General features: G+C 43.7%; 1 long non-coding RNA gene across 1 annotated transcript; it reads right to left on the reverse strand.

Moving 5' to 3' along the window:
- Nucleotides 1-936: 936 nt before the first annotated feature.
- On the reverse strand, nt 937-20124 carry LOC112237425. Its single transcript, XR_002951410.2, has 3 exons — nt 19772-20124; nt 18384-18415; nt 937-1445 (listed from the first exon to the last, which is right to left on the reverse strand). It is a non-coding gene; the product is annotated as an uncharacterized LOC112237425 (long non-coding RNA).
- Nucleotides 20125-20718: the final 594 nt, after the last annotated feature.

The raw sequence follows: 20718 nt of genomic DNA on the forward strand, positions 1-20718 counted from the left end.
ACAGGTAGCCTATAACCTGACCAGGTACGCTCTGAGCCCATGTAATAATATCCTTTAGCAGAGCTTTATTAGTAACAGTAGTGACCAGGCTCTGAGCCCATGTAATAATATCCTTTAGCAGAGCTTTATTAGTAACAGGTAGCCTATAACCTGACCAGGTACGCTCTGAGCCCATGTAATAATATCCTTTAGCAGAGCTTTATTAGTAACAGGTAGCCTACAACCTGACCAGGTAGCTCTGAGCCCATGTAATAATATCCTTTAGCAGAGCTTTATTAGTAACAGGTAGCCTATAACCTGACCAGGTACGCTCTGAGCCCATGTAATAATATCCTTTAGCAGAGCTTTATTAGTAACAGGTAGCCTATAACCTGACCAGGTACGCTCTGAGCCCATGTAATAATATCCTTTAGCAGAGCTTTATTAGTAACAGGTAGCCTATAACCTGACCAGGTACGCTCTGAGCCCATGTAATAATATCCTTTAGCAGAGCTTTATTAGTAACAGGTAGCCTATAACCTGACCAGGTACGCTCTGAGCCCATGTAATAATATCCTTTAGCAGAGCTTTATTAGTAACAGGTAGCCTACAACCTGACCAGGTACGCTCTGAGCCCATGTAATAATATCCTTTAGCAGAGCTTTATTAGTAACAGGTAGCCTACAACCTGACCAGGTACGCTCTGAGCCCATGTAATAATATCCTTTAGCAGAGCTTTATTAGTAACAGGTAGCCTATAACCTGACCAGGTACGCTCTGAGCCCATGAATAATATCCTTTAGCAGAGCTTTATTAGTAACAGGTAGTCTACAACCTGACCAGGTACGCTCTGAGCATGTAATAATATCCATAGCAGAGCTTTATTAGTAACAGGTATCCTTAGCTCAGATGTAATAATATCCTTAGCAGAGCTTTATTAGTAACAGGTAGTCTACAACCTGACCAGGTACGCTCTGAGCCCATGTAATAATATCCTATAGCAGAGCTTTATTGTGGTAAACCAAGAAACTACAAACCAACCCACACTCCAACCAACCAAGCCCAGCTGTCTTCAAACACTGAGCAGCTTGGTGGTACAAGGCTCCTCCTCAGCATCTGAGACACAGAGATAGGCCATATTTGAAGAAGAGAATCAGCATGGCTGAGCCAGCCTTTGGTTGTGTAAGATGTTTATTGTTTCATGTTTCCATCATAAGAAAGCTCTAGCTCGTGTAACTCTCTGTCTCACTCTCTCCCCCGTTCCGCTGCCCCCACACTTCTGCTGCTTGATTGGTTAATGAGGTCCACTGTTCGGCTCTCCTCCCACGCTGCCATTAGGGCTCACTAAGTGACAGCCTGGTTGCCGGGCATGTGTCACCGGTCCACTCGTCAGTGTAACTAACATATCATACATGATGATATCACCTGCAGGGGATGATGTCTCCTGGAGAGCGGAGTGAAGCAACCTACACAGACAGACCGACTGGTTTCAGTCCTTAATAATTTAGTGCACAGCTAAGTGAGACACTCACTGTAAATGTAAATATAAGATGTTGAACTGAGCTCAGATCAGGAGTTGTGTCACATATTTCAAGAGTGTATATTTTAGCTGTTCTTAATTAATGTTCTGTTCTGAGTCAAGCTAACCTTAATGTCACTTTGGAACAGGACTCAGAACCACTCAGCACTACTGATGTCTGGAACAGGCTTCAGAACCACTCAGCACAGCTGATGTCTGGAACAGGACTCAGAACCACTCAGCACTGCTGATGTCTGGAACAGGCTTCAGAACCACTCAGCACAGCTGATGTCTGGAACAGGACTCAGAACCACTCAGCACAGCTGATGTCTGGAACAGGACTTAGAACCACTCAGAACCACTCAGAACCACTCAGCACTGATGTCTGGAACAGGACTCAGAACCACTCAGCACAGCTGATGTCTGGAACAGGACTCAGAACCACTCAGCACAGCTGATGTCTGGAACAGGACTCAGAACCACTCAGCACTGCTGATGTCTGGAACAGGACTCAGAACCACTCAGCACAGCTGATGTCTGGAACACTCAGAACCACTCAGCACAGCTGATGTCTGGAACAGGACTCAGAACCACTCAGCACTACTGATGTACAGGACTCAGAACCACTCAGCACTGCTGATGTCTGGAACAGGACTCAGAACCACTCAGAACCACTCAGCAGCACTGCTGATGTCTGGAACAGGATGTCTCAGAACCACTCAGCACTGCTGATGTCTGGAACAGGCACTGCTGAGAACAGGACTCAGAACCACTCAGCACTGCTGATGTCTGGAACAGGACTCAGAACCACTCAGCACTGATGTCTGGAACAGGACTCAGAACCACTCAGCACTACTGATGTCTGGAACTTCTCCTTCTCTCGTTTTCCTTTTCCTCTCCATCTCTCTCTCTTCTTCACTCGTTCTCTCCTTCTCTCACATTAGACCACATCCAGCTTGGACTCTTTCTCACTGGCCTCTCCTCTTTATCTTCCCCTCTCTCTCCCTTCTGTAACAGGTTAGAGGTTGACAAGGTATAGTATCTATGGGTTGTCCCTCACGCTACACTTCCTTCTTCCCCTCATCTCTGTCCTCTCTAAATCTCTAGACCCTGTCCAGACGCTCTTTTCCTCTCCTGCTCTCCTCCTGGCCCTGGGCTAAGCTCTCCAGATGGCACTGCCAGCTCCACAACCACTCCACATCAAAGGGCCACGGGGCCGAGAAGAAAGGAGAGGAGAGAAGAAAGGAGAACATCCCTGTCACTGTGGCCATGACTGATCCAAGTCACACACACACAGACACAAACACACACAGACACTCACACACACTGGATCCACGTAGAACAGGCATCATTGACACTCACTGACGCTAAGCAAAAGCTAACACTGCCACATTTGGGCAGCATTGGTGAAGAGCTATTACTTAAAGGAAAGGGTCACCTATTTTTAATGTTATTTTGTTTTTGTGCATCTCTGAGGGATGTTCTATCGATTCCTTGGGTCATTTCATGTTTTTATGTGTATCTGAGTTATTGGCGTTTAAGCAGGCAGAAATCCGTTCGCTATTACGTACAACCGTGATAAAGTCTCTCTCGCTACACTGGAAGTAAATATGAACAGGACTTTTAGATGGTGAAAACGTCTATCATACCTGTCAGACTTCAATACTGGCAGATGTCATAACTCGGGAGGATGTCTTCTCTCCAATGAGTCATTGATCATATTTTACCGATATTCCGACCTCGAGAAATGTAGAATTTAACAGAGGGTCTAGCACATTTGTCTGCCCTCTTTAGTCCAGGGTGCATTGCATGGTGCAGTTGCTAGATATATTATCGAAAGGAGATAGGAATCCAATGAATTAAGGAATGTAAACGCACCACTCAGCAGACTGTTGACCAATCGCGTTCACAATGTCATGCTGTGTCATGTGGTTGCTAAGCTAATCGTCACGCAATCCCTATATAAAGTCCGTGTAAGAAAGGTGCCCATTTTCCTCGAAAGTATGTAATATCACGAATCCAAAGGTAGAAGATAATACAAATAGCAAGTGACTTATCTCCCATCTTGGGAAAGATTTCAAATGTTGTACTACTTGTTGATGAAATTCATGCTAATGTTGGAATTTTGAGCTAGCGCCCAATAGACTCCCATTCACTCCTCGAAGGAGGGCACTCTTTGTCCCAGAATCGCTCAGAATGCAACGCGAGTAGCATGGGCATTGTTTCCCATCTCCTCAAAAGTATGTCTGCCGTTGCGAATGTTAGACTCCGCTCTGTGAGGCACATCGATCTGCAGGTTGAACATTGTGAGATAGTGCAGTTTCTTTAAGCGATTTTACAGCTAATTAGCTACATTACATGCTGATATGGTCTTTAGTATTATTGTGTGTAGCTACATTTGCTAGCTAGCCAGCCAGCCCATATAGAGAGCATTGCATTGTGGATTTTGTAGTAGACTTGAGCTGCAACAGATATCCACAACAATTTTCCATGTTGCTACCAACCTTATTATAACACCAAAATGAAAGATTTCTTCACAAAAAATATTGTTCTCACATATTAGTGTTATTTAACACTAAATTGAAGGAATATGTGATTTTAGGTGGATTTTCCCTTTAATATTGAATATCAATATCTCATCTGCTTGATATGACAATCTGTTTTCATCCTGTTCTGCTTTACTTACAAGGTCTCTTCCATAACACTTGGCCTGATGGCTGAATTACAGTTTGTTTCATTCTAAACTGAGAGTTCTGCCAGGGTGACAATGTGTTTTATGATTCACAATTTCATTTCACACATCCCATCAACTCTTCAGGTTGTCTGAAAAAGGTAGATTGGACAGGAGGGATTATTTCAGCAAATTGTGTGAGAGACGACAGAAAGGGGGGATAGGTAGTGAGAGTGGAAGAGAGGGAATGTTTCTGTTAAAGAGAGAAACAAAGAGAGGGGGAGGCAGAGAGACAGAAGCAGGAAGAGAGAGAGAGACAGAGAGAGAGAGAGTGAGAGAGAAAGAGAGGGAGAGGGAGAGGGAGAGAGAGAGAGAGAAGCAGGAAGAGAGAGACAGAGAGACAGAGAGAGAGAGAGGGAGCGAGAGGGAGAGAGAGAGAGAAGCAGGAAGAGAGAGACAGAGAGAGAGAGAGAGAGAGAAGCAGCCTGTGAATGGGCCAGTGTCTCAGCATGGCCATATGACAGTGATACAACGTCTCCACAGTGGACCGTGAATCCCAGCCAGTGACCTTTACAAAGTCCACTAGAACCAGATCAAACTAGACTGGCCAATAACCAGGAATTACCTTAGTTACCGCGGTTACCTCTACCTCTGAACAATATGCATACAGACTACTGAAAGAAACTAAGAAAGCAAATACATTTGAAACTGATCTTGTGACCTCTACACAGTCACACACACACACGCGCACACACACACACACACAACTCCATCCTTCCAATACACAGGCACTCACACAGACACACACACAGGCCATATGCACACACACACGCACTCACGCACACAGGCCAATATCATGCACACACACACATCCACCGTACACACACTCCCATTCTGAGTAATACCAACCAAATGGCTCCAAGTGAGTAGAGTACACAGCCCCATGGGAGCTGCAGGGTGCTCAGCCTCCTCCCACACTAAGACACACTACAATAAAGACGTCTCACCTCGCCACTACTCCGGCCCACGCTCCCTTCCACTACCCTCTGCTGTGGAGGTGGGCAGAGAAAGGAGGCAAGGGAGGCTGGTCGCCTGGAAAACGCTGCCGTCAGGTCTTCGTACTGCACAGCGGGATCCCTGCCGCAGCCCTTTACCCGACCACGGCCCAGCAACCATAAACTAATAGCAGTTCAAATGATAGAAATGTACCATCACAGAGAGAGGACTTCATCATCTTTCCAACAATTCCTTTATAGGGCAAATGCTCCCTGGGTAATTGATAACTCATCCTGTACTCAAGGCAGTCGGCTTGGCATCGCTTTACGAGATGCTGTTGCAGGAGATTATGCTGTGAGATTGAGACGCAAATGTTAGAGTATGATGTTACAGTACAAGTCCCATAGACTGTAGTTTAAATAAATAGAAACGGTATTATTAAAGCCCCAATAGCCAAGGGAGAGGAATGACACATTTATGTTATACAACAAGCGTGCAATATCCTCTCTGCTTAAAATATAAAAGTATGATTGAAGCCCCAATAGTCCCCAGTGAGGTATGATGCAAATATTCATTATCCTTATACTGAAAAGCTTGCCTAGTGCCTCACACGTACAGCTCATTGAATAAATAAACAGTTGGAGAAAGGCTCTATCATGAAGAGTTAAAAAAGGGATACAAGTAGGAATCCCAAAATTTAGGACAAATGATTTGTACCATCTCATGGCAACTCTCAGCAGTCATGCATAAGGTCTCTACATATGACAGAACATTCACTGTCATCCTTGGTGCAGATAAGGTAGCCTCTGACCTCTGTGGTACAGATGAAGCAGTGGGGTTATATTCAGACTCTAGCTGTTCCCTGCCAGTGCTGTACAGTATGCACTAGGGTTAGACATACATTTTAAAGTGAAAAATCGGAGTCTCAGTGTCATTCTGTTCCAGTGGAATTGCCCTACTTAATCAACCATACTCTCCTCTCAGTTCAAGCTGAGGTTTCTATTCTATTCTGTTCTATTCTATTCTGTTCTATTTTATTGTATTCTATTCAGTTCAGTCCATTTCAAGATGAAATGTCTTTACTGTGGTGAGGGAAGATTCAGTGAAGCCTGTGTCATGTGGGAATTGTTTGCCATATGATAGGAGGTGAGTTCTCAATATCTAAAGAAAAGGCCTAGATATCAAGGGCATTGAACAATGAACCTTAACAAACTTTCGAACAATGTACCCCACACACTGTACCATATGCACGCATGCACACACACACACGCACACACGCACGCACACACACACACAACTGAGTGGACAGGAACTACAAAAAGCCAGTATCTGTCCATCCCATGAAGTTGAGAGAGAGGGAGCATAGACACATCTCCTGGGACGGAGAATCCAACTGGCAGACTTTTCAGATCCCTGGTCTTTCCAAGAACAAGCACTCTGCGCTTCCAAGAACACACATCTGTTATCATATCATCCCACTTTCAATGTGTGTTGGTGGGCATGGATCATCAGCTCACAGCCCTCTGAGAGGATTCCACCATCCAACACATCCACATAGGCCTACAGTCCTATGCATAGCTCACTGCTCCACTCCTGTCTCTCACAAGCTTCCCATGTGAGTTCTGGCATCAAGGTTAGGCTACTCTGCTCATGAGAAGATTCCAGCACATACCATTTGTTGATTGTGACGATTCAGGCTTTGAGGAATAGGCCTATCGCTAATATATCTCCTGTATGGTTTGTTGTCTCTCACTATCGCGTGTAATTAAAGTTGCCTATTTACTCATGTTCAGATAAGAGATCGCATTTGTATATGTTACCAATAGTATTTATTTACATTCATGCTTAGATAAAGTCATGGTGTTGTTTATTTTGTCTGAAATACACTGTTTAGTTTGTAACATTATGACTGCAACTTTGACTGTACAAAAAAACGTACTGTAACGTTCAATTACACGGAAACGATGCTGCTCAGAATGACCTGCTCAGAATGACCTGCTCAGAATGACCTGCTCAGAATGACCTGCTCAGAATGACCTGCTCAGAATGACCTGCTCAGAATGACCCTGCTCAGAATGACCTGCTCAGAATGACCTGCTCAGAATGACCTGCTCAGAATGACCTGCAGAATGACCAGAATGACCTGCTCAGAATGACCAGTTGAAAAAGGGGAGGGGTTTGGTAGTGGAATGCTCCACTGCCCTTTAAATACGTCATTCACTGCTTCAAGCTACACTCCTCCACACTCATCAAACGGAGCAAACGTACCTCAAAGGCTGTTGAAGAATGTTTTGGGAATGGTGTCATTCAGTAGAAACCGTCACTCAAAGTACAAACTTTTAATCGAATTGAACACTGCCCTTTAAATACGTCCACATTCACTGTTGAGAATGTTTTGGGAATGGTGTCATTCAGTAGAAACCGTCACTCAAAGTACAAACTTTTACTCCTCCACACCCCAGCTTGGCTCTCATGATGGGTGTTCTAGAGTGCACTCGCACGTCTCATGTGTAGCCTAGTGGTGTGCAATGTTTGAGATAATCTATTTTGAAACGTCAGTCGTATAATATAACATTTTGTGCTTTTTAAAATGAATTATACTACTTCCAGTTAACATTATATTTGTTGTAAAATACATGTTTACTGTGTCTGAGCTGTGTTTATTGTTTCCTGTATGGATCATCCACCTGTCCTTAGTAGGCCTTTGTCCTAACAGACCATTAAGCCATTTGGCCTTGTGAGCAGAGAGGCCTGGTCATGTATAAACAACGGACAGTTGCTTTAGCTTTCAGATGTGTGAGATTATACATGTGTACATACTGTATCTTCACGATCACTGTTGCCCAGTGGGCCAACAACACTTCATAAAACCACTCCGTCTGCTGGCCCACTCAGTGCTCCAAAACCCAACTAACTAGGCTGCCAGGTCCGCTATTCAGAACATTTATTATGTGAGTTCCATTGTATCACTATTATGCCCTAGTAAGTACAGTATAGCAATTATGGGATACAGACTTCACACCACAGAGATCCTATTAAATGAGTATTCTAATATTCTATGCTTCGCACTAATAACAGATATGGTTGTTGAACTAGGTTGAACTAGGTTCCATATTGATACCAACAGACTGATGTGTGCATAACTTGGTCCAAACCTGACCTTGTAGCTTAATGACCCAGAGTTTGTCCTGGTCAGGTCACATGATCATAAAGCGTCTCAGAGGGGGAGTGCTGAACTAAGTAGAACCATACAGGGTAACCATTTTTGGTGCTGGGTAGAACTCTTAGGAGAGGATTTTATCCAGAACCGTCAATGAAGGGTTCTACCGAGAAACCTTCTTTCTTTGGAGGGTCCTTCCTAGAACGGTTCCACCAGTCTTATGGTTTACAGGCCACATCAGACCTGTAAGTCACATTATGGTGGCTTGCAAAGTGATGTGTAATTCCTATTGGAATCCAACCAGAGTAAAGATGTCCAACAAGTGGAATTGCTAATCAACTGAAACCTGTATTCAGCATAACTGCCAGGAAAGGGAAGATTTAATACAATTACTACCTCAAACATCTAAACTGGAACAACCATCTCAGTAACGGGTGCAAGACATCCAATTACTAACAGATTGAATTAGTTTAAAAACCTGTATGCTATGTATCTTTGTGTAGCATAAAATGAATCAACCAACCAATAGAAAAACACAGATTTTACAGTAAAAAAAAAAAACTATTCTGAAAATCTCCCTGCAATAGAGCATGATGGGAAATATTACACACACTGAGTGTACAAAACATTAAGGACACCTGCTACCTGCTCTTTCCATGACATGATCCCTTATTGATGTCACTTGTTTATACTACTTCAATCAGTGTAGATGAAGGAAAGGAGAGGAGACAGGTTAAAGAAGGATTTTTAAGCATTGAAACAATTGAGACATGAATGGTGTATGTGTGCCGTCTAGAGGGTGAATGGACAAGACAAAATATGTAAGTGCCTTTGAACAGGGTATGGTAGTAGGTGTGTGTATCAAGAATGGACCACCCAAAGGACATCCAGCCAACTTGACACAACTGTGTGAAAATGGGCCAACATCCCTGTGGAACACTTTAGACACATTGTAGAGTCCATGCAACTCAATATTAGGAAGGTGTCCTTAATGTTTTGTACACACAGAGTGTGGTTCTAAGTAGAACCCTTCTTGCCTCCCAAAGAATCATCAAAGAACCCTTTCTTCAAAAAACAGTTCTTAGGATGTTAAGTGTTCTAGGTAGAACTTTGCCTTACAAATAACCCTTGTCTTCTAAAACAGGTTCTTCTGATCAAAATGCTTCTTGGTAGAATCCTATCTCTGCAAAAAAAACTTATGGAACAATTTTTTCTAAGAGTGTAGGATCAATTTAGCTTTTTATATTATACTGAATCAGATTACATGGACAGGGAGGACCTGAACCTAGATCCACACTCCTACTCTGAGGTGCTGTGAGAATACCATCCCTGGCCTTATGAATCACTCCTGGCCTTATGAATCACTCCTGGCCTTATGAATCACTCCTGGCCTTATGAATCACTCCTGGCCTTATTGGCCTCACTGTCCTATAGAGTGCATCTAAACAGTAAACCTCTCCCCTCTCCATTTAATTTCAATAGTAAATTGGTGATAAATCAGTGGACTCTCCAGCGCTTGGCCCATCGTGTGGCAGTGCAGCCTGGTGGTGTGGACTGACAGTTAATTAAGGCTTCAGACCTGCTCCCTGGAGCATCGCTACTCTGTACCGTGACCCTGTGCTGTGACAGAGCTAACATGAGAAGGGCACAGGGACGCTAGAGGCTCCGAGGCCAGGCACCGTGACCTTAGGAGGTGAGAGGGGGGAGCAGCACTAGCTCTCTTTTCATTACAATGTACATGCACACTCTCTCTCCCTCCATTCCCCTCATTCTCTCTCCTGCTCCCTACTGAACCTGTACTTTCTCTCCCTCCATTCCCCTCATTCTCTCTCTCCCTACTGAACCTGTACTCTCTCTCCCTCCATTCCCCTCATTCCTCTCCCTCCATTCCCCTCATTCTCTCTCTCCCTACTGAACCTTCTCTCTCCCTCCATTCCCCTCATTCTCTCTCTCCTATTCCCCTCTCTCTCTCATTCTCCCTCCATCCCTCCATTCCCCTCATTCTCTCTCCCTCCCTCCATTCCCCTCATTCCCCTCTCTCTCTCTCCATTCCCCTCATTCTCTCTCCCTCCATTCCCCTCATTCTCTCTCCCTCCATTCCCCTCATTCTCTCTCCCTCCATTCTCCCTCCATTTCTCTCTCTCCTCCATTCCCCTCATTCTCTCTCCCTCCATTCCCCTCATTCTCTCTCTCCATTCCCTCCATTCCCCCTCATTCTTCTCCCTCCACTCCCTCCATTCCCCTCATTCTCTCCCTCTCCATTCCCCTCATTCTCTCTCTCTCCCATTCCCCTCATTCTCTCTCCCTCCATTCCCCTCATTCTCTCTCTCCTCCATTCCCCTCATTCTCTCTCCCTCCATTCCCCTCATTCTCTCTCCCTCCATTCCCCTCATTCTCTCTCCCTCCCTCCCCTCATTCTCTCTCTCCTCCATTCCCTCCATTCCCCTCTCTCTCCCCTCCATTCCCCTCATTCTCTCTCCCTCCATTCCCCTCATTCTCTCCTCCCTCCCCTCATTCTTCTCCCTCCTCTCATTCCCTCCATTCCCCTCTCTCCCTCCATTCCCCTCATTCTCTCTCCCTCCATTCCCCTCATCCCTCCATCTCCCCTCATTCTCTCTCCCTCCATTCCCCTCATTCTCTCTCCCTCCATTCCCCTCATTTCTCTCCCTCCATTCCCCTCATTCTCTCTCCCTCCATTCCCCTCATTCTCTCTCCCCTCCCCTCATTCTCTCCCTCCCCCTCATTCTCTCTCCCTCCATTCCCCTCATTCTCTCTCCCTCCATTCCCCCTCATTCTCTCTCCCTCCATTCCCCTCATTCTCTCTCCCTCCATTCCCCCTCATTCTCTCTCCCTCCATCCCCTCATTCTCCCTCATTCCCCTCATTCTCTCTCCCTCCTCCATTCTCCCCCCTCTCTCTCTCCCTCCATTCTCTCTCCCTCCATTCCCCTCATTTCTCTCCTCCATTCCCTCATTCTCTCCCTCCATTCCCCTCATTCTCTCTCCCTCCATTCCATTCCCTCATTCTCTCTCCCTCCATCCCTCCATTCCCTCATTCTCATTCTCCTCCCCTCCATTCCCTCATTCTCTCTCCCTCCCTCATTTCATTCTCTCCCCCTCCCCTCATTCTCTCTCCCTCCATTCCCCCTCATTCTCTCTCCCTCCGTCTCCCCTCATTCTCTCTCCTCCATTCCCTCCATTCTCTCTCCCTCCATTCCCCTCATTTCTCTCTCCTCCCCATTCTCATTCTCTCCTCATTTCCTCCATTCCCCTCATTCTCTCTCCCTCCATTCCCCTCATTCTGTCTCCCCTCCATTCCCTCATTCCCTCTCCTGCACTATTTCCTTCCTCTTCTGTCATTCCTTCACCTCTCCCTCATTCTCCTCCTCCCCTAGCCTTTACATCCTAATCTCTCCACCTTGCCTGCTACCTCCCTGTTATTTTCTCCTTTTGTACTCTTAATCTCGCTCTCTACCTCCCCTTTATATCTCTCCCTCCCTCTCTAGACTTTACCTTCAGCGTTGCTCTGTCTACACACAGTTACCTGGCTTGGTGTATCAAGTATCCTGAGAGGAACACTACACTGGCAGAGACTATGGTAACATGGTGTGGGCATCTGGGCCCTTGTGCAGTAGTAGTGTCCCTGTCTGACTCTATAGTGCCTGACTCTGTCTGGCACCTTAATTCGTTCGTGGTAACAGCTGGAGCGCAATGAGTGAAACGGTATCAAATACATGAAACACATGATTTCCATGTGTTTGATGCCATTCCATTCACGCCGTTCCAGCCATTATTATGATGCGTCCGCAGCAACCTCCTCTGGTAGAGACTGCCCAGAGACAAGTCCATGGTTATCACACTAGAAGGTTACTGAGAGTCACATAAATGATTGCACTGTTTTTGATACTTGGACAACAGTTTGATCAAAACACTGAACTACACTATTCTGAATTAGAGTAGTTAAACTTGCATCTACACATTTATTTAGGACGCAACAATGTTGTGTATAGTTTCTAACTGCCCAAAGGTCATGTCTAATAAGCATGTTAAAAAAAGTGGTAATCTCATCCCATATCAAGCTCCTTCATTTTTTCTGCAACTTTTCTCAACATGGGGTACGGTAGTATTGATGAGTTTCCTTACCACAAGCTTTCCCTGTCTATCCCTCTATGGCTGCTTTACACAGACAACCCAATTCTGATATTTTTTATGAAAATGTGACCCATTAGTGGAAAAATATCACAATTGGGCTTCCTGCGTAAATGCAGCTCATCTGCCACAATTGGGGCAATCTTGTCTAATGTCTAGATTGGCTACACCTGAAACCTGCTTGGGAGGGTGCAATGTTGAAGTGTGTGCAGATAGGAATGTATTGTGTAAAACAGATAGGTTTGCGTGTCGTGCTGAAATAGGAAAACAAGTCAACTCTATTCATTATGTTAAATGATAAGGTCCTTTAGTCTCTAATTGAAACCGAGGAGAGTCAAGGTGCCAATACAAGGAGAGAGCAGCACTCTCCCAGTTAAAACCAGAAGGCTCTAGCAAGCTGTCTGTTGCCACGCCATAGCTACTGGGGAGTTCTACAACTGAGCTGATTGCTATGGCTCTTGGACACTCTAAGGTAAGAAATGGGTTATCTTCAATAAGTGGTATTGTTGAAGGTGTGCTGGCCCTTTTACTAATCATCCCCCCTTGCTTTTTCAGGGTCTCTTGGCTCTGTTTTGTGTTTGTAGGCAGTAGTAGTTTTCCTGTCAAATGGGAAGCCTTTTTCTGCTCTTTTGATAATTGAAATAATTTGTTTTGACTCAACACAATATTATGATTTTTAAAACAACTTATTTTGAAAAATGTCACATTACTTTGATTTGACATTATGTATTTGTTTATCCTCTAGTCTTATTTTTGTCTCTTAGGCCAGGGTTCTTAAACTTGAGCCCCAAATGAGAAATTGTCATCCCATGACCCAACTAAAGAATGGTGTAGACGTATTGTAGTGACTGACCTTTGACATCCCCAGGGCCCCCCTTTGGTCCTGAACCATAGCCTAGGGCAGGGTTTCTTAAACTATTTACCTTTATGGAGTTTAAACTGCTACTATGGAGTTTTTTTCTCTCTCTCCCTCTCATTCCAGTTTCCCTGGCCAGTATGTTTATCCTTGACAACATGGGTATGGAGTGATTTCGGTGCCACCAGAAATTGAATGTAAATTCTCATTTGTTTTGCACAAATTGAAACGGTTAACTGTTTCATGACTGTTCAGTCTTAACTCTATTCCAATTCAATATGTATAGGCTATTTTAGTTATTGTATTGTTTAAGCTTACTGAAGACTGGGATGCATTTGTTTTGGAAACATTCTGGTACTTTGTCTGCCAGGAAAGGTAGATGGAAACAGTGAAACACTATGATGAGCTGGCTGTACCAAGTGGTTCCTGAATCTAATGTGGCATATTTAATGTTCTTATGAATGTGGCTCTAGTACCTCAAATACTATCTCAACACTCCATTCCTGAACTCTAAGACTCACAGAAACATGCACCCGAAAGACACATGTGTGCAGATACATGGGGCTGTGCATTATGTTGAACCATGAGGCGGTGGATGAATGGCACGACAATGGGCCTCACGATGCCCGACTGCACTGGATAGATTATCAGGGATGTAACCAATTTGTGGAATTTTTTTGTGCATATGCATGCGTTTCTGGGATGTTATTTCAGTTCATTAAACATGGGACATGTTGGGTTTAGTATTGCTTTGGAGCCCTAAACACCAGTTGATTGGTCCTACTGTTCAAATGTAACAAAAAAATTTAGACGTACGCAACCGTTGCTTTATATAATAACACAATAGAATGTGCCCCACTACATGGCTTAAACTTCACTAAATACAACTATAGGCTGTCACACTTGACACTACGCAATGACCGTAACCAAGCCGCTACTTCTCCAGGTGCAAAATATTTTCTGTGGGATTTTCAGAAAAGCATACTAGGTGCATCTTCTATATGCATGGCTGTGAAATGTCATACATGGTAGAAGCCAATTTGAATCGGCTCCAATTAAGAGTGAATGTCCATTCTGAGCATACCGCGTGAAGGCCCCCTCATTGTCATAAGCTACTGTAAAAGTGATGTCAATATTATCGCACAGACTCTAATGTAGTTTACTTACTACTTTCAGTAGGCTATACTATTGTGACTTAAACAATCCAAGCCTATCTGAAATGCAGCCATATAGGAAACTGTCATTTTGCACACCATGTTGAAGAGGAGCCTCACGAAGACTGGTAGCGCAAGATGCGCTCATTAAAAAGGCACACCGTAACATTAATTCAGGACCATGGACCGAAGGCTATTGCCAGTCGGCGCTCTGAAAGGGTAACGTTAGCTGCCAATTTCGGCACCAACAAGGTGAACAGTCAGACCACAGGAGCGCCTGCCAGGGCTCACCTCGCCGCACAACCAGTAGGCTACATTGGTCATTGTCCCTATACCATCAAATGACGCAAAGCTGTAGATCTAGCAATTAGTCTCATGTGCAACAGCTTTGCTTCCGTCCCTCGCCCCTACCTGGGCTCGAACCAGACACCTTCTGTACACCAAGTCACCCTCAACACTGGCCAGTAGATAAATAAATACATTTACATTGCATAAACATTTGAGTCTATTCCTTCTATAAATCAATTCAAGTGTCATCTGAATATTTGAAGTCCAACATTTGTAAACATTTATCTATAAATCCAATACTGGTAGAGATGTTATACATTACATTATTTTTCTACCCATCGCTCCACAAAAGCCGCGGCCCTTGCAGAGCAAGGGAAACGAGTACTTCAAGGTCTCAAGTGAAACCACCGATTTGAAACGCTATTAGCGCGCACTCCACTAACTAGCTAGCCATTTAACACTGGTTACACATGCAAGCAATGACAATCGCATATCTAAAAGATGCATTGCAGTAAAAAGCAAAGGCCTAAACTCTAGTTTGGATAAAATCTGCTGAACAACCAGTAGGTGTACATGAGAGAATTGTATTAACTCTGGCACGGCAGCCAGGGCCATAAAGGTTGTAGTTGACCATTTTAGAGTTGCTGTGTTGAACCTCAGACCTTTCTGAGCCATTCTCCTTCCTGGTGAAATGTACTTTGCAGGTCACGCTCAAATGCCAGCTGGGCTTTTCGTTGATCTGAAATGCTGCATCTCTTCACTGAATACGTTCTTCAGGGTGGAGAGTGTTTGCACATTGCTGTGATGTCCCTAATGTTTCAGTGCCAACTGCACTCGGCATTGCTGACAAAGGCCCGCCATATCTTTTGAAGACCTGAGTGGGGTTCGCTGGCAGCGGTTGCGATTTTACTTTGCGTCACTCTTGATGGGCCAATATTAAATTCGCTGCTAGGCTCTCAACCTCGGCGTGGGCCAGCAGGCTGCTCAACATCGCTCTCTGTGGAAGTCCATTGGATCCCACCCAGTGCTGGGTCAAATTAGCTTCCTAAATAAGGTAAAGGCAGTACCTTAATTACATTGCATGGCTAGGTTCCCAATCAGAATGCATTTTGGGATTTTAATATTACATCCCCCTCAGATCATGAGCGCACCCAGCATATAGCCTCTGTCCCGTCTGCACTACTGGTAGGCCTTGCGGCACTACATTGGTAAAACCGGGCCAATGTCATTCATAACACTTCATGGAGCAACAACTGAGGGAGGGCACATTCTTTCTGGGGGTCCATGCCCAGGCTTATCCACCCCATACAACTGGCCCTGCCAAGGAGACTTCACTACATGTATCTATCTAAACTGGAACCACTCTCACGAATTCATGCATTAAGTGTCACTCCTAAGATTTGGGTTTGCTTAGAAAAGTAGTAGAAGAGCAATCAATGTACATGCAGAAACATGTTTATTAAAATAAACTGAGTTTAACTGCAATATTAATTTGATTCAGTTTCAAATAATGTTATAAATTACATTTGTGCACTACACATTCAAATATTGAATTTCACGTTCTGAATACAAAACCAATGAACATTTCTGGTGGCACTGAAGTAACTCCATCTGCTATGCTTCCTGTCATTTTGGGCTATTGCCAACACTGTCACTTAAATAGTATTTTATGATGTTATGACAGTATAAATCTAGAAGAGAACCGGCCCCATGGATCAAGCAGTGTGTTGGGCCCCACCAGCTGCCACGATCCTGTTCTACCTCCACCCAGCATTATTTTTCAGAACCATAACGACCATGAACGAGGCAGTGGTTTTCTCCAACACCCTCTACTCCCCAGGAGACACAGCCCAGCCCTCTGTTAGTGTTGTATCCCATGATATCAGTAAACCTGTGCCTAACCAGCCTTTCCTTAGACCAAGTGCTGGATCCAAAGGAGCGCAGTATCCTATCCTCCGGTACTGTTACAACTACATGTGTACAGTAGTCTAATTTGGATGACTGACAAATGTTTCTCCCCACAGACATTGGCAATTGATGCATGAATGATGGGCTTTAAGGTAAGTGTGAACGTGTATGACATTCCAAATGTGATTTGCTTTGATTACTTGGTACTAATGTTTTTCTACATTATATAGGTTCTACATGACATTCATCCCCCTTGGTGATGCGCGAATGTCCAATAAACTTTTGGCATGGAATTATATTTTGCTGTTCTGAATTCAATGGTTATTTTGGGAACGTAGATTTGCTATTGCTTACAATCGACCAGTCAATTTTCCTTTACCCTTCCTCATAGTTACAATCTGACTCTGAGAGATTCAAACACACAATTACATTTCAGATACTGGGAACTTGGTTATTGCTGTAAATCCTTCACTAACTTTTCCAACCAGCCTAGAAGTGACTAATCAAAGGCCTCCAGCTGTGACTAGAGAACTGATACCGTTGGTATTTAGTCATATTAAGTGTCTCTGCATGCACATTAATTCATCAAACAGAATGTGAAAGTGCACTGACAAAGGCAGTGTACTGTAGTTTAACTTTTCTGTGGAAGACTGTTAGCGAATGCCATATTTGGGAGAAGCCTGAAAAGTGGCAATGCTGCACTTTTGAAGTAAATTTGAGAACACTGGCCCCATCCAAGTTTTTGCCGGATATTAAGAGTTACTGAGGAAGGGGAAGAGTGAATAATGACCTGATTATCAACAAGCTATAAGAAAGACGCAGCATCTTGTCTGAACAATAATGAGAATAGAATTATGATATGATGGGTTTACACTTCAGGAGAACAGACTGCATAAAGTATACATGTAAGAGCAGTCAAATCTCCAGCCAGTGATTAGCCAGTCATCACCTCACTGTCTGGACGGAACAGTTTTCAATGCACTCAATGAGCCCTACTAGACTACACACAATGTGTCTAAACTGTTGTCTATGGGGAAGTACTTTGGTGCTGGTGGATTCAGAAGCCTTCACTGACTGTATCCTTGCTCTTGAAAGAATAGCAGACATTGTTGCACTCTGAGCAGGGCTTTGAGATGTACAGTAACCACACAAAGGAACAAGCAGCTGGCATCTTCACTTGTAGATTGCTAGTGGATTTGACATCAACCAAACTGGCTTGTGGACAGTTCAACATCCCCTTGTACAGTGGTATGAATATTAATGATTAACTGTTGGTACTGGAACTATAGGAAGTGCATCATACAGTATATGGAAATTGGATACCTAATGCTAAGCTAACATGAGTGTACACATGTAAATTACTGTACATCACTAGCGGTTCTGGGGGGCAGGGGGGACCAGTGCCCATGTGACAATTTTGGAACCCCTTGTGGCCACCCTAAATGTGGAGTATGAAATAATTTTTACACAGCAGAAATTAGTTATCGTTCTCTACATCTGTTATTAGACAGTGGCAACGATGATGATTATGAACATGGTCTTTTGCCTGCAATGCAGTGAAGAAAATGATAATGTAACTGGCCCCTCTAACAGTACAACTGGCCCCAGCTTGCGCCTCCCCCCCTGAAATGGTCTAGAACCGCCACTGCTGTACACATGCAAATATGAGCGTAAACATGTACACATAGGCAGAACACTGGGTTACCTTGGCACTGGAATCCTTGTTTCCCAAATCCCCTGTGAAAAGCAGTGAGAAGGAGCAGTGAGTGACAGCAGGACAGATGGTGGTCTTACCTGTACTTCTGATGCTCCAAGTCATACAGTAGGGTCCCACTGGGACCACTGTCATTGCAACACATTTCAACACATCAATGTGACAACATTGAATCAATTTGGATTTGCAAAAAGTCTTAAAGGCATTTAGTTCATTTAAAAAAACAACCTAAATCCAATGATGTGAAATGTTTTGAATTCATGTTGACATCTTAACCAAATGTAAACTAATTAGATGACCTGACATCTGTGCCCAGTGGGGTAGCTCTGGTCAGGGGGCATTAGTGTGCTTTCCTCAACTAGTAAAGGAAAGCACACTAATGCCCCCCTTGACCAGAGCTAGCAGTAGGGTTATTGCTATATCATTTGATGGTACTCATTTACAGTAGATGGAGTTTAGACGTTTCCAGGCTATAAGACATGAGCATGAAAAGATCTGTGGCACAGGTACAATGGATTGAGAGTTCACAGACTACTCCAGGCTATAAGACATGAGCATGGCAAGATGTGTGGAAGAGGGAAATTAGACTTCAAAAGACGTGAAAGATCAATTTAATAGCCTACTGAATGTGAACGTTTTAGAGTGCAAAATAAACAAAATATCTGAGACATTATGCCTCTGATTAAGGGGGTGTGTCATTCTTGGCAAGATGAGTAATTATGGGGCGAGTTTAGTATGGCCTGGTTGGAGAACAATTTGCACATTAACATCAGTTAGCCTAGTGGTTAGAGCTTTGAGCCAGTAAAGGTTGCTAGATCGAATCCTCGATCTGACATGCCCCTGAACAAAGCAGTTAACCTACTGTTCCTAGGCCGTCATTGTAAAAAAAATGTGTTCTTAACTGACTTGCCGAGTTAAATAAAGAAAAAACATTTTAAATCCATACCCAATTCGGGAGCACAGAGTTCTATTGCTGAGTTCTAGTTGCCAATCAGCGCGCAGAAGAGTGTTTTTGGAAAGTGAATGGCGAGCTTCATATGATTTTACGAGAATAGCGCATGTGAAATGAACTGTTCGCATCATGGAATTTATTGAACATTTATAACTATTACATCCAATTAATTTAATAACGGAAGGTATCATTTGAATTAATAAATTATACATTTTAATGAGGATAAGCGCCTAATAGGCTAATTATGAGTCTAATAGCAGTGCCTCAAAACCATTTAACACTACATAAGGCAACTATTTTGCATAATTCAAAACAACAAATAGGGTAAACAAGGAAATACACTAACACGACCGGAATGACGAGAGCGCACCAACTTTTCCTCTCCCCTTTCACACAATGACGGGTGCGCAAGAGCATTGATGCTTACCATATGAAGTCTGTGCAATGACTGCAGAATGTCGGTTGCTTGAAAAACCTGGCAGTAAATTTGTGATTTTTGACTTCATGCACGTTTTTCTGCCGCAGAGCACCTTTGCGGGCGAAACGGTTCCCAACCGCAGCTGAGTCGCTATAATGTAAAAGATGATGATCAGCCATTGCAGAAAAAAAGTAGGCTACACGGTCGTACGGTTCAGTTTTACTCCAAGGTATCTTCACTTGTATTTCTACACGCTCACTAAAATACTATAGGCTACCGCAACTGCGAAATAGCCACTGGACAGCGGGTTTCCCTTTTGCTAGAGCCACCGCTGAGCGCTTCTTTTTCATTCTAAGTGACGTCAATAATATGATATCCAGTGTTGAACTGCAGCTGTTGGAAATTGCAAGTCAGCATTGCCATCATGTGGATGAAGTTTATTCTTACAGCGGTAGGCTATTCTCAGGAAATCATCTGTATTTAGGCTAGCTCATAAAGGTAGACCTATAGAATTTCTGGTAACAAATATGTTTGTACCTGGGACAATCCCAGTTCAACCTTTGTTTCCCAAATCTTACCTCTGTTGCACAGACCACTTTCTTTATTTTCATCGTGAGCAGGCTGCGTGACCTTGCCTCGCCACATCGATTTCTAGGTCGTTCCACCAATTCGGTGCCTTTTAAAATGTGCGATTTGGTGAAAAAAATCTTTGGATTACACCTCATTGTAACATTCTGCCATAAAGAGCACATGTTCAATAATTTGTAAAATCTTTTTCCATCTCAAGAGGTAAAAAAAAGACTAAAGTAAGTACCTAATTAAGTGCCAAATAAAGTAATAGGTTTGACCATAACATTTTAAATCTCATTTTAAATCAGCCATGAATCCCATTGTGACGGGGAATTGGAAGCTTGTTGTGTGCAAGAGGGAGGTGCACTTGAATGCAAGCTTCACAC

This window comes from Oncorhynchus tshawytscha, unplaced genomic scaffold (assembly GCF_018296145.1).
Source record: "Oncorhynchus tshawytscha isolate Ot180627B unplaced genomic scaffold, Otsh_v2.0 Un_contig_1335_pilon_pilon, whole genome shotgun sequence".
In the NCBI taxonomy this organism is placed as follows: Eukaryota; Metazoa; Chordata; class Actinopteri; order Salmoniformes; family Salmonidae; genus Oncorhynchus; species Oncorhynchus tshawytscha.